The sequence below is a fragment of the Lontra canadensis genome, unplaced genomic scaffold (assembly GCF_010015895.1).
Source record: "Lontra canadensis isolate GAN:19392208 unplaced genomic scaffold, GSC_riverotter_1.0 scaffold53, whole genome shotgun sequence".
In the NCBI taxonomy this organism is placed as follows: domain Eukaryota; kingdom Metazoa; phylum Chordata; class Mammalia; order Carnivora; family Mustelidae; genus Lontra; species Lontra canadensis.
The window spans coordinates 59,108-73,896 of record NW_022631047.1 but is presented as its reverse complement, the minus strand read 5'-3'; the positions used below and the strand labels follow the sequence as shown (position 1 = coordinate 73,896).

Here is a 14,789-nt window from a genome sequence, read left to right as displayed (position 1 = left end):
GAACAAGGAAAATGAGCCACTTAGTGTATTTGTGACTTTGGATGTTACTAAAGTTTTTCAAGCTTCATTTTTCTTCATTTGACATGGAGTTAAAATGTAAGGAGTGTTTTGAGAATTAATTCAACCAATAAAAGTGAACACGCTCTATAATTTATGTGACACTAGGATATATGAATAACTGCTTTTTTTATTTTTGTTTTAGTTGGCATTAATTTCTAACTTTGGGAAGGATGCTCATGGTCGTTTTTTTTCAAAGGCAATTTATTTCAGTGATATTTAGGACTTTTATTATTTATCTCACTTAGTCCTTAAACACAGTTATGAAAGTTTTATTCTCTTATTCTATATTCCCATTGAAGAACTGAGGCTCATAGAGATGGTATACCTTACACAAATTAACATAGCTAGCAAGTGTCAAATATAACCTTAGACTTCCTGAAATTAAAGTCTGTCCTCTTGAACACAATATCCGTAGCCTATCTCCAAATGGCAACACACATAGCCATAGGAACTTCCTGTTCTTAACTGAAAATGAATTAATTGATATAGTAAAACAAAATATACTGTCCTGTTTTTATACTTTTTAATATATCCAGTTGCAAATCCTAACCCCAATATACTCCATTTAATTTGATTAAAAGTTGAACTAATGAGTCAATAATAAGGCTTGAGAGACTTTCACTGCCTTCTGTATGCCAGGCTTAACTCTGCTTTTCATACAGGTTCACAAACACAGATTGCCTGTAATAGTAAAATATTGGCAAATCTCATCATTGTCATCTAGGGGAGCAAGCATTTCTGATAGCCTTCCCTTTGCCATTGAACAATGATGTTTTCTATCATCAATATTTTTGTCTTGTTCTTCCCATTTTTTCCAGGAGGAATATACATATTTAACTATAGAGAGTAAGAAAGACCAAATATATAAAGGACAAAAAAATCAGAAGGTGTGTTAAAACTTTTTGGCATGGTTTTTACACAGATTTAACTTGTACAGAGTAGTTAATATGTTATGTGTTCCCTGGCTCAAGGGAAATAATTCAGTGAATCAAAATTGCCAGAAAAGGGGGCACCTGGATGGCTCAGTGGGTTAAGCCTCTGCCTTTGGCTCATGTCATGATCTCAGGGTCCTGGGACTGAGGCCTGCATCAGGATCTCCACTCAGTGGTGAGTCTGCTTCCCCTCCTTCCCGCCTGCCTCTCTACGTATTTGTGATCTTTGTCTGTCAAATAAATAAATAAAATCTTAAAAAAATTGCCAGAACAGGAATGTGTACAAACGTTAAATAATATAAAACATAGTCCACATTAGTACTGCAGTTGAAACAGGAAGCTTGAGAGACTATCCAATGAGATAGGAGAAATAAAACCCAACAGTAAGCAACAACAACAAGCACTAAGTGTGAAGTTTGTTTCCTTTGACATTACTTTTCAGACAGAGATTAGCAACCAAATATCTAAATTCCTAATGCAGATCTCTACTGAATGCATCTCTACTCGATGGCATGTTTTTTAAACTGGTAATCTACCACCTTGTACTAAGTCTATTCATTCACTCCATCATTTTTAATCTGACTTCTAATAAGAAGTTTTGGTGTCATAATACTGCTCATATTTTAGATTTTTTTCCTCACTCACACTATTGCTCATAACCAACAGCAGTTGAAGAAATTCTTATCTTAGTTAATGTTCTAATTTATATGCCAAGTATAGTAATAGGAGTTAGTACCATCTCTGACTAGACTATAATAATATAGTCATGTCCAAATGAGATAGTATGAGTGAAAAGCACCAGTAAAATTATGCAGGTGCTTAATGAAAGCTATGCAAAATATGGAGGTCTTTAGTGAGTTTCAAGTGTGTATATAATAAAGCAAATAATTTTTTGTCCGTTTGTTTTGTTTTTTCAAATCAGGTTATGATACTAGCTGTTATAGCTGAAGACCTCAGGCAAATTATGCAACTTTTTGAACATCTATTTACACACTTGTAGAGAAGAGATAATTCATCTAATTTGCCATATAGCTGTGAAGATTAAATATGATGTGATTTAGGATATACCTAGTTCAGCATATGGCACAATAATAATGTTCTCTATAGAAGAGATTTTATGGAATTCCTATCAAACGTCCTGGTGGCATGAGTGTAAAGATGACTGCCTAACTATTCACCTACTATATATTTAAAAATAATACAGATAAAGAAGGAAATACATAAAAAATGGCATGTCACATGCCTTAAGCATAACTAGAAAATAAGACATATGACCTTCAAATCATTTGTAGTAATAGAAACACTCAAGTCAACTAGCTGAATTGGAGAATTAGAAAGACACTGAAGATAGTGTGCAAAAAATATTGTTGTTACAGATAATTTCATATTTTTTATAATTTCAGGAAAGAAACCATGATATTAGTAACAAAAAATTAAGAGTTAAGACAGTGTTTACTCATTTACCATTACAGTATAAAATACAATATTTTTATTATTAGAACAATCATCAAAACTGATATTTTATAGCCATGGGATTTCTATTTGGAACTGTAAATCAATGAGAAAGTGGAACCTACAGACAGTTTGAAGGAAAGACATAACATGGTTACTTTCAGTTTAATGAAAGCTTCAACAAAGTGCTCAGCCTTGCAAGAATCTCTGAGATGGATATGGGAGAATATTGTAGAAGTTGAGATTTTATTTTTTCTTTGTTGAATCTTTATGATGACATCCATTCATGTTAATATATATTTTCATTTCTTTCTCAACAACACTGTTAAGTAAGTTTTTGTAAACTTGTTTTACTTGCTGGTTCACCAGGACATAAATAAAAGGGTTCAACGTGGTGGAGGGCAATTGAGGTGTTGAGAATAGCTACTCCTTTAGTCAGTGATGCTCTTTCTCTTGCTGAAGGCTTGACATACATGAATATAGAGCTCCCATAAGAGACGAAAATGACAATCAAGTAAGAGGAACATGTGGAGAAAGCCTTTTTCCTCTGACTAGCAGATGGGATTCTCAGGATGGTGCTAAGGATGTACAGGTAGGAGAGAATCACTAATGCCAAAATGAAGAGCAGAGTGACAAAAGCAAAGTAAAAGCCAGTCATCTTTAAAAGCCATGTATCTGAGCACAAGAGTTGCGAGATGTGGAAATAGTCACAAGAGATATGATCAAATACATTGGAAGCACAGAAATCTAGTTGGAGGATGAACATGAGTGGTGGGAAAATGGTAAGAAATCCTCCTAGCCAGGACCTAAAGACAAGCAAGTGCATATTTTTTTGCTCTTGATGGTGTACTGAAGAAATTTGCAGATGGCAACGTAACGATCAAAAGACATGGCAGTGAGAAGAAAAAATTCAGAAACACCCATGAAGATGAAGAAAAATAATTGAGCTAAACAATTGTTTTAGGAAATGGTCTTGATATTTGTAATGATTGCCCCCAAAAATCTTGAGATAGAGACACTGGTGAATGTGATTTCTAAGAAGGAGAAATTCTGCAGGAAGTAATATATAGGAGTCTTGAGATGACAGTCTATCAAGGTGAGGATGATGATGGTTAGGTTTCTAGAGACACTTAATATATAAGCCACAAATAAAAAGATAAAGCTGTGGGTCATCTGAGATGCCAAAGGGAATGAACTCTGTAATCATTGTATTATTTTTCATGCTGCTTTTTATTTTCTTTAAGCAAAATCTACTGTTGAGAAATAAAACAGAAAGAAAGAGTATGTGAATAGTAAAGGAATGGAGGATTTAAATGTTCATATTTGCTTCTTTTTAAAAATTTTTATTTAAATTCCAGTTGGTTAACATATAATGCAATAGTAGTTTCAGATGTACAACTGAGTGACTCAATATCCACATACTACATGTGGTGCAAGTTACAAATGTCCTCCTTAATGCCCATCACCTATTTCACCCATTCCCTCCACCCACCTCCCCTGGTAACCACCAGTTTGTTCTCTATAGTTAAGAGTCTGTTTCTTGGTTTGCCACTCTGTTTCCTCCTAAGATTGTTTGTTTTGTTTTTAAAATTCCACATATGAGTGAAATCATAAGGTATTTGTCTGTGATTGACTTACTTTATTTATTATAACAACAACACACACACACACACACACACTCTCACACACACCCCATATTTTCTTTACCCATTCATCAGTTAATGGACATTTGGGCTCTTCCTATAATTTGGCTATTGTTGATAATGCTGCTATAAACATAAATGTGCTGTCTCACATTTAGGTCCTTCGTCCATTTTGAATTTAATTTTTGTGTATGGTGTAAGAAAGTGGTTCAGTTTCATTCCTTTGCATGTTGCTGTCCAGTTTTCCTAATACCATTTTTGAAGAGACTGTCTTTTCCTCATTGGATATTATTTCCTGTTTTGTCAAAGATTTGTTGATCATAAAGCTGTGGTTTCATTTTGGGGTTTTATATTCTGTTCTACTGATCTGTCTGTTTTTGTGCTGTACTGTTTTCATCACTACAGCTTTGTAATATAACTTCCAAGTCAGCATTGCGGTTCCCCAGCTCTGCTTTTTTTCAAGGTTGCTTTGGCTATTCGGGGTCTTTTGTCATTCCATACAAATTTTAGGATTGTTTGTTCTAGTTCTGTGAAAAATGCTGTTGGTATTTTTATAGGAGTTGTATTAAATGGATAGATCGCTTTAGGTATTGTAGACAGTTTAACAATATTTGTTCTTCAAATCCATGAGCATTGAATGGCATTCCATTTCCTTGTGCTATTTTCACTTACTTTCATCAGTGTTCAATAGTTATCAGAGTACAACTCTTTCATGTAGGTATCTTATTGTTTTTGGAGCAATTGTAAAAGGTATTGATTCCTCAATTTTTCTTTCTGCCACTTCATTTTTTTTGATATATACAAATGCAACAGATTTCTGTACATTGGCTTTGTATCCTGCAATGTTACTGAATTCATTTGGCAGTTCTAGCAACTATTTGGTGGAGTCTTTTGGGTTTTCTATATAGAGTATCCTATCATCTACAAGTAGTGAAAGTTTGACTTCTTTACCAATTTAGATGTCTTTTACCTCTCTTTGTTGTCTGATAGTTGAGGTTATCACTTCCGCTAATATGTTAAATAACAAAGGTGACAGTGGACATCCTGGTTCTTGCTTTTGGCCATAGAGAAAAAATGCTCAGTTTTTTCCCCATTGAGGATGATATATAATTTGGGGTTTTCATACATGACCTTTATTATGTTGAGGTTTGCTTCCTCTCTCCCAACTTTGTTGAGAGTTTTTATCATGAACGGATGTTGTACTTAGATTCTTTTTCTGCGTCTATTGAAAGGATCATATGGTTCTTATCCTTTCTTTTATTAATATGTTGTATCACAGTGATCAATTTACGGATATTGAACCACCTGGCAGGTCAAGAATAAATCCCTCTTGATCATGTTGAATGATTCTATTAGTAACTGTTTTTCAATTTACTAGTGTTTTGTTGAGAGTTTTCACATCTATTTTCATCAGGGATATTGGCTTATAGTTCTCTTTTTTAATGGAATCTTTGTCTGGTTTTGGTATAAGGGTAATACTGGCCTCAAAGAATGAATTTGGAAGTTTTCCTTCAATTTCTATTTCTGGAAATAGTTCGAGAAGTATAGGTATTAACTATTCTTTGAATGTTTAGTAGAGTTCACCTGGGAAGCCATCTGGACCAGGACTCTTGTTTGTTGGGAGATTATTGATTATTGATTTCATTTCTCTGCTGGTTATCAGTCTGTTCAAGTTTTCCATTATCTTCCTATTTGACTTTTGATAATTTATATATTTCTAGGAATTTATCTGTTTCTCCCAGGCTGTCTAATTTGTTGGTATATACTCTTTCATAATATTCTCTTAAAATTCTATGTATTTCTGTGGTGTTGATAGTTATTTCTCCTCTTTCATTTGTGGTTTTTTAGTCCTTTTTTTTTTTGAATGAGTCTGGCCAAAGATTTGTCAGTTTTATTAATATTTTAATTTTTAAATTTTTATTTAATTAATTTATTTTTAAAGTTTTTATTTGTTTGACACAGAGAGACATAGCAAGAGGGGAAATACAAGCAGGGGGAGTGGGAAAGGGAGAAGCAAGCTTCCACTGAACAGGGAGTCTGATGTGAGGCTCGAACCCAGGACCCTGGGATCATGACCTGAGCAGAAGGTAGATGCTTAATGACTGAGCCACCCAGGAGCCCCTATTAATGTTTTTAAAATTTTAAATTAACATATAATGCATTATTTGTTTCAGGGGTACATGTCTCTATTTCATTAGTCTTACACAATTCATAGTACTCACCATAGGACATACCTTCCCCAATGTCCATCACACAGTTGCCCCGTCCCTCCCACCCACCTCCACTCCAACCCTCAGTTCATTTCCTGAGATTAAGAGTCTCTTATGGTTTGCCTCCCTCTCTGGATTCATCTTTCCCTTCCCCTATGATCCATTGTCTTGTTTCTCAAATTTCTCATATCAGTGAGATCATATGATAATGGTCTTTCTCTGATTGACTTATTTCACTTAGCATAATACCCTCTAGTTCCATCCATATCATTGCAAATGGCAAGAGTTCATTTTTTGATGGTTGCATAATATTCCATTGTATATATACACACTATCTCTTCTTTATCCATTCAACTGTTGATGGACATCTGGGCTCTTTGAATAGTTTGGCTATTGTAGACATGGCTGCTGTAAACACTCAGGTGCACGTGCCCCTTCAGATCACTGCATTTGTATCTTTGTGGTAAATACACAGTAATGCAATTGCTGGGTTGTAAGATAGCTCTATTTTCAACTTTTTGAGGAACCTCCATGCTTTTTCCCAGAGTGGCTGCGCCAACTTGCATTCCCACCAACAAGTAGGAGGGTTCCCCTTTCTCTGCATCCTCACCAACATCTGTAGTTTCCTAACATGTTAATTTTAGACATTCTGACTGGGGTGAGGTAGTATCTCATTGAGGTTTTGATTTGTATTTCCGTGATGCTGAGTGATGTGGAGCACTTTTTCATGTGTCGGTTGGCCATTTGGGTGTGTTCTTTGCAGAAATATCTTTTCATATCTTCTGCCCATTTCTTGATTGGCTTAAAATTTATTCTTTGGTATTGTTTGATAAGTTCTTTATAGATTTTGGATACTAGCCCTCTATGTGATATGTCATTTGCAAATATCTTCTCCCATTCTGTCAGTTGTCTTTTGGATTTGTTGACTGTTTCCTTTGTTGTGCAAAAGTTTTCTATCTTGAAGAAGTCCCAATAGTTCACTTTTGCCCTTGCCTCCCTTGCCTTTGTTGATGTTTCTAGGAAGAAGTTGTTGTGGTTGAAGTTGAAAAGGTTGCTCTCTGTATTCTCCTCAAGGATTTTGATGGAGTCCTGTCTCACATTGAGGTCTTTCATCCATTTTGAGTCTATTTTTGTGTGTGGGTTAAAGAAATGATCCAGTTTCATTCTTCTGCATCTGTCTCTCCAATTTTCCCAACATCATTTGTTAAAGAGACTGTCTTCTTTCCATTGGATATTCTTTTCTGCTTTGTCAAAGATTAGTTGACCATAGAGTGGAGGGTTCATTTATGGGCTCTCTATTCTGTTCCATTGATCGATGTGTTTGTTTTTGTGCCAGTACCATACTGTCTTGATGATCACATCTTTTAAATAGAGCTTGAAGTCCAGAATTGTGATGCTGCCAACTCTGGTATTGTTTTCCAACATTCCTCTGGCTATTTGGGGACTTTTGTGGTTCCATACAAGTTTTAGGATTATTTGTTCTATTTCTTTGAAAAAAATGATGGTATTTTCATAGGGATTGCTTTAAATGTGTAGATTGCTCTAGGCAGCATAGACATTTTCACAATATTTGTTCTTCCAATCCATGAGCATGGAACGTTTTTCCATTTCCTTGTGTCTTCCTCAATTTCTTTCATGAATATTCTAGAGTTTTCTGAGTACGGGTTTTTTGCCTCATTGGTTGAATTATTCCTAGGCATCTTATGTCTTTGGGTGCCATTGTAAATGGAATTAACTCCTTAATTTCTCTTTCTTCTGTCTTGTTGTTGGTATATAGAAATTCACCTGATTTCTGTGCATTGATTTTATATCCTGACACTTTACTGAATTCCCATATGAGTTCTAGCAGTTTTGGGGTGGAGTCTTTTGGGTTTTCCACATAAAGTATCATATCATCTGCAAAGAGTGAGGGTTTGACATCTTTGCCGAATTGGACACTTTTTATTTCTTTTTGTTGTCTGATTGCTGAGGCTAGGACTTCTAACAATGTTGAATAACAGTGGTGATAGTGGACATCCCTACCATGTTTCTGACCTTAGGGGAAAAGCTCTCAGTTTTTCCCCATTGAGAATGATATTCTCTGTGGGTTCTTCATAGATGACTTTGATGATATTGAGGTATGTACCCTATAATGTGAAGAGGTTTGATCAAGAAAGGATGCCATACTTTGTCACATGCTTTTTCTGCATCTATTGAGAGTATCATTTGTTTCTTATTCTTTCTTTTATTAATGTATTGTATCACATTAATTGCTTTGCAGATGTTAAGTCAACCTTGCAGCCTAGGAATAAATCCCACTTCTTTGTGGTGAATAAACCTTTTCATGTACTGTTGGATCCTACTGGCTTGTATTTTGATGAGAATTTTTACATCCGTGTTCATCAGGGATACTGGCCGGTAATTCTCCTTTTTGATGGGGTCTTTGTCTGGTTTTGGGATCAAGGTAGTGCTGGCCTCATAAAATGAGTTTGGAAGTTTTCCTTCCATTTATATTTTTTGGAAAAATTTCAGGAGAATAAGTATTAATTTTTCTTTAAATGTTTGGTAGAATTCCCCTGGGCAGCTGTCTGGCCCTGGACTCTTGTTTGTTGGGAGATTTTTGGTGACTGCTTCAATCTTCTTACTGGTTTTGGGTCTGTTCAGGTTTTCTATTTTTTTTCTGGTTCAGTTGTGGTAGTTTATATGTCTCTAGGAATGCATCTATTTCTTCCAGATTGTCAAATTTGCTGACGTTTAGTTGTTCATAATATGTTCTTATAATTGTATTTCTTTGGTGTTGGTTGTGATCTCTCCTCTTTCATTCATGATTTTATTTATTTGAGTCCTCTCTCTTTTTGAGAAGTCTGGCCAAGAGTTTATTAACCTCATTAATTCTTTCGAAGAACCAGCTCCTAGTTTCGTTGATCTGTTCTACTGTTTTTTTGGTTTCTATTTCATTGATTTCTGCTCTGATCTTTATGATTTCTCTTCTCCTGCTGGGTTTAGGTTTTCTTTGCTGTTCTTTCTCCTTTAGGTGTAGTGTTAGGCTGTAAATTTGAGAATTTTCCTTACTTCTTTCTTTTTTTTCTGTCTTTTTCTTTCTTTTCTTACTCTCTTTCTCTTTTTCTTTCTTTCTTTCTTTTTTAAAAGATTTTATTTATTTGGCAGAGAGAGACACAGTGAGAGAGGGAACATAAGCAGGGGGAATGGGAGAAGGACTGGGAGAAGCAGGCTTCCCTTGAAGCAGGGAGTCCAATGTGGGGCTCAATCCCAGGACCCTGGGATCATGACCTGAGCCAAAGGCAGATGCTTAACTACTGAACCACCCATGCACACCTCCTTTCTTATTTCTTGAGAAAAGTTTGTTTTGCTATATACTTTCCTCTTAGCACCATCTTTGTTGCAACCCAAGATTTTGAACACTTCTGTTTTTCTTTTCATTTGTTTCTATGAATTTCTTTAACTCTTCTTTAATTTCCTGGTTGACCCATTCAAGAGGATGTGTTAGGGCCAATTTAATGTTAAAACCTGTTTAACTATTAGGGCCTGCTTAGCCAGAGCAACTCCATATTGCCTAGGTAGCCATATTGTTGTTTACATCCACGGACTTCATTCCAGGAATAAATGCCCCAATAGTTCCTGGTATGGTTCCAGGTATCAATTCCGGGAGTAAACGCCTTAACAATAGAAGCCACATACCTTGGGTCTGCGGTTATGCCCTATAAAACCAGCCTGTGAGATTGGGAGGGGTCGTTCTCTTCGGAGGTGGCCCTGGCCAGTCAGTCTGACTTCTAATGCTTGGTATAGAATAAGGCTTTGCATAACTTTCACTTTGTCTCAGTCTCCTTCCTTTGATAACGGACCCCAACAGATGCTCTTTATCCTCCATTTATTTGAGTTCTTTCCAACTCTCCTCTTGTGGTTGACTTCTAGTTTCAAAGCATTGTGGTCTGAAAATATGAGGGGATTATTTTTACCTTTTGGTACTGATTGAGAGCTGATTTGTGACCCAGGATATGATCTATTCTGGAGTATGTTCCATATGCACTAGAGAAGAATGTGTATTCTATTGCTTTGGGATGGAATGGTCTGAATATATCTAGAAGTCCATCTAGTCCGTGTGTCATTTAAAGCCTTTATCTCCTTGTTAATCTTTTGTTTAGGTGATTTGTCCATTTCAGTGGAGGGGTTGGTAAAGTCTCCTATATTATTGTATTATGGTTGATGTGCTTCTTTGATTTTGTTATCAATTAGCTTGTATAATTTTCTGCTCTCATGTTAGGGGCATAGATATTTAAAATTGTTAGGTATTCTTGGATAGACCCTTTAAACATGAAATAGTGTCCTTCCTCACTTCTTATCATAGTCTTTGGTTTAAAATCTGATTTGTTTGATATAAGGATTGCCACCCCGGCTTTCTTTCTTTCTTTCTTTTTCTTTTCTTTTTTTTTTTTTTAAGATTTTATTTACTTATTTGACAGACAGAGATCACAAGTAGGCAGAGAGGCAGGTGGAGAGAGAGAGGGGAAGCTGGCTCTCTGTTGAGCAGAGAGCCCGATGCGGGACTCGATCCTAGGACCCGATCATGACCTGTGCCAAAGACAGAGACTTTAACCCACTGAGACATCCAGGCACCCCCCGGTTTTTTTTTTTTTTTTGATGTCCATTAAAATGGTAAATTGTTTTCCACCTCCTCAGTTTAAATCTACAGTTGTCCTTGGGTCTAAAATTAGTCTCTTGCAGATAGCCTTTTGATGGTTCGATCTGATACCCTGTGTCTTTAATTGGGGCCTTTAGCCCATTTACATTGAAAAACTATTGAAAGATATGAATTTGGTGCCATTGTATTGCCTGTAAGGTGACTATTATTGTATATTGTCTGTTCCTTTCTGATTTATGTTACTTTTAGAATCTCTTTTTGCTTAGAGAACCCCTTTCAATGTTTCCTGTATGGCTGGTTTGGTGTTTGCAAATTAATTTAGTTTATGTTTGTCCTGGAAACTTTTAATCTCTCTTCTATTTTCAGTGACAACCTAGCTGGATATAGTACTCTTGGCTGCATCTTTTTCTCATTTAATGCTCTGAATATATCATGCCAGTCATTCTGGACTGCCAGGTCTCTGTGGATCAGTCTGCTGTCAATCTAGTGTTTCTACCATTGTATGTTATATATTTCTCATCCTGAGCTGCTTTCAGGATTTTCTCTTTGCCTCTGACACTTGTAAGTTTTACTATTAGATGATGGGGTGTGAACATATTTTTATCGATTTTAAGAAGGGTACTCTGTGTCTCCTGGATTTTGATGCTTGTTTCCTTCCCCAAATTATTGAATTTCTCTGCTATAATTTGCTCCAATATACCTTCTGTCCCTCTCTTTCTTTCTTCTTCTGGGATCCCAATTATTCTAATATTGTTTCATCCGATGATATTACTTATCTCTTGATCCCCTCATGATCCAGTAGTTGTTTATCTCTCTTTTTCTCAGGTTTTTTATTTTCCATTACTTGGTCTTCTATACCACTCATTCTCTCTTCTGCCTCATTTATCCTAACAGTTAGAGCCTCCATTTATGATTGCATGTCATTAGTAGCCTTTTTGATTTTGACTTGGTTAGATTTTAGTTCTATTTCTCCAGAAAGGGATTCTCCAGTATTTTCTATGCTTTTTTTCAAGCTCAGTTAGTATCTTTACATCAGTTCTGACATCTTACTCATGTCCATATTGATTAGGTCCCTTGCAATCAGTACTGCCTCTTGTTCTTTTTTTTTTTTTTTTTGAGGTGAGTTTTTCCATTTTGTGATTTTGTCCAAAGAAGAATAGAAGAATGAGAACAAGAGAACCAATTGCTAAAAGAGTAACAATAACCCCAGAAAAATATACACTGAACAAATCAGAAGAGACAGGAAATCAGGGGAAAAAGAAAGGGAAAAAATAGAGTATGATCAGACTGGTGAATAGAACAGAGGCACACAACTAGATTTTGGGTGTATTTTGGTCTGTTAGAAGAAATTGCCTCCCAAAATTTTAAAGAAAGAAAAACATATATATAAGGTTAAATACAATGAAGGGATAGACTATGACTATAAAAATGAAAATTAAAAAGACTTTAAAAAAGGAATTGATAAGATAAGATGTTGGTTGAAATAGGAAAGAAGAAAAATTCAAAAGAAATAGAAAAAGAAAAAATGAAAATTAAAGAAATTAACTTTGAAAGACTAAAGAGACATAGGAAAATTTTAGGTGTACAGTTTATGCCATTAAGTACATTCACATTGTTGTGCAATGATCATCACTATCCATCTCTAGAACTTTTTCATCATCCAAAACTGAAACACTGTACCCATTAAAAAATAACTCTGCATTCTCCCCTGTCCCCCAGCAGAGTTTGCTATCACTGTTCTACTTTCTCTCTGTATGAATTTGACTATTCTAGTTTCTTCTATAAGTAAAATTGTATAATATTTGTTAAAAAAAAAAAGGAATCATGGGACAAAGGCCATGAATTTTATGTGCTATATTTCTCTAGCACTGGAGTTTTGGAGTTCTCATTGATTGGTAAACTTGGTCTTGGCTGGATATTCTTGCTGATCTTCTGGGGGAAGGGCCTGTTGCAGTGATTCACAAATGTGTTTGCCTCAGGCAGAATTGTACCTCCCTTTCCAGGGGCCAGGTTTAGTCATCTGCTCTGGTTTGCTCTTGGTAGCTTTTGTTCCCTGAGAGCTTTCAATGCATCTTTGGAGGATGAGAATGAAAATGGTGACCTCCCAATCTCTGGCCCCAGAGAAGCTAAGAACTCAGGGGCCCACTCTTCAGTGAGCCCTCAGAGAAAAGCAGTCAATCACTCCTGTCTCCCTGGTCTCTGGCTGCACTCCATGCTTACCCGGCCTGTGACCAAGCTTTTGTATCTCTGGCACATGGCCCTGCTTGGAGTTTCAAAACAAAGCAGATTCCTACCATGAGCTCCCATGCCATTCCTCCCCAGGGAGGAAGGGGAATCTCCTTGGGTCTGTTGTTTGCTGCATCCCTGCTAGAAGAATAGTGGTCCTACTGTGCTACAGATCATGGTTTAGGGTAACCCAGAGCTTACAGTCCACTTCTCGGCTCTGTCTTTGCAGCCAGCTTCCCCACTATGATACTTGGGAGCTCTGTCACACTCAGGCACCCCCAGTGTTTCCCTGAGGTTCTTGAGACCACACTGTCCCAGTGAGGGTTCCATACCCCCCTTGTTTCCCTCCCCCCACCAACTGCTTAGCCACTGGAGTGACATCCCTCAGGGGAGTAGGATTCTATAAGTTCTGATTTTGTGCTCTGCTGGCTTGGTGTTTGCAAATTGCCTCAGATTCACTTCTCTGCACATCCTACCTTCCAGGAAGTGACCGCTTTTCTGTTCATAGGATTGCTGCTATTTTTTTCCTTGATCTCCTTTTGAGTTTGTAGATGTTCAGAGTGGTTTGATAGCTATATAGCTGAATTCCTGGGACCAGAGGAAATTTAGGTCTCCTACTCCTCTGCCACTTGCTCCCAATCAGTTTTATTAATTTTATTTCAAAGGATGAGCTCCTGGCTTCATTGATATGTTTTATTGATTTTTTTTTGGTTCTATATCATTTTTTTTTCTGCTCTAATCTTTATCATTTCCTTTCTTCTATTTGCATTAGGGCTCATTTGTTGTTCTTTTTCTAGCTTTTTAAAGTATGAATTTAGATTGTTTATTTGAGTTTTTTCTTGTGTCATATAGTAGGGCTGTATTGGTGTATACTTTCCTCCTAGAACCACTTTTTCTTTTTCCCAAGGGTTTTGGGCTAATGTGTTATCATTTTCATTTGTTTCCATATATATATGTATATGAATGTGTATATATATATATACACACTCATATTTCTTTTCTAATTTCCTTGTTGTCCCATTCACTCTTTAGTAGGATGTTCTTTAGTCTCCATTTATTTGCAGTCTTTCCAAATTTGTTTTTGTGGGTGACTACAAGTTTCCTAGTGCTCTGGTTCGGCAATATTCGAGGTATTATCTCAGTATTTTTGTGCTTGTTGAGGCCCAATTGTGACCCAGTATGTGATCTATTCTGGAGAATGTCCATGTGCACTTGAAAAAATGTATCTTCTGTTTGTTTAGGATGGAATGTTCTGAATATATCTGTTAAGTCCATCTGGTCCAGTGTGTCATTCAAAGCCATTGTTTCCCTGTTGATTTCTTGCTGAGCCCATCTGGGGTATTAAAGTCCCCTACTATTATTGTATTATTATCAAGGAATTCCTTTATGTTTGTGATGAATTTTTTTATATACTTGGGTGCTCCCAAGTTCAGGGCATAAGTACTTATAATTGTTTGACCTTCTTGTTGGATAGACACCTTTATTATGATATAGGGCCCTTCTTTGTGTCTTGTTACAGTCTTTGATTTATCTGATATAAGTATGGCTAGTTTATCTGCTATCATTATGGTTACTCTGGCTTTCTTTTGACATCTGTTTCCATGATAAATGTTTCTCCATCAGCTCA

The 14,789-nt window shown here is 36.3% G+C and overlaps 1 pseudogene; it reads right to left on the bottom strand.

Annotated features, from left to right (window-relative positions):
• Positions 1 to 2,690: 2,690 nt before the first annotated feature.
• LOC116877540 lies at positions 2,691 to 3,666 on the bottom strand (annotated as a pseudogene).
• Positions 3,667 to 14,789: the final 11,123 nt, after the last annotated feature.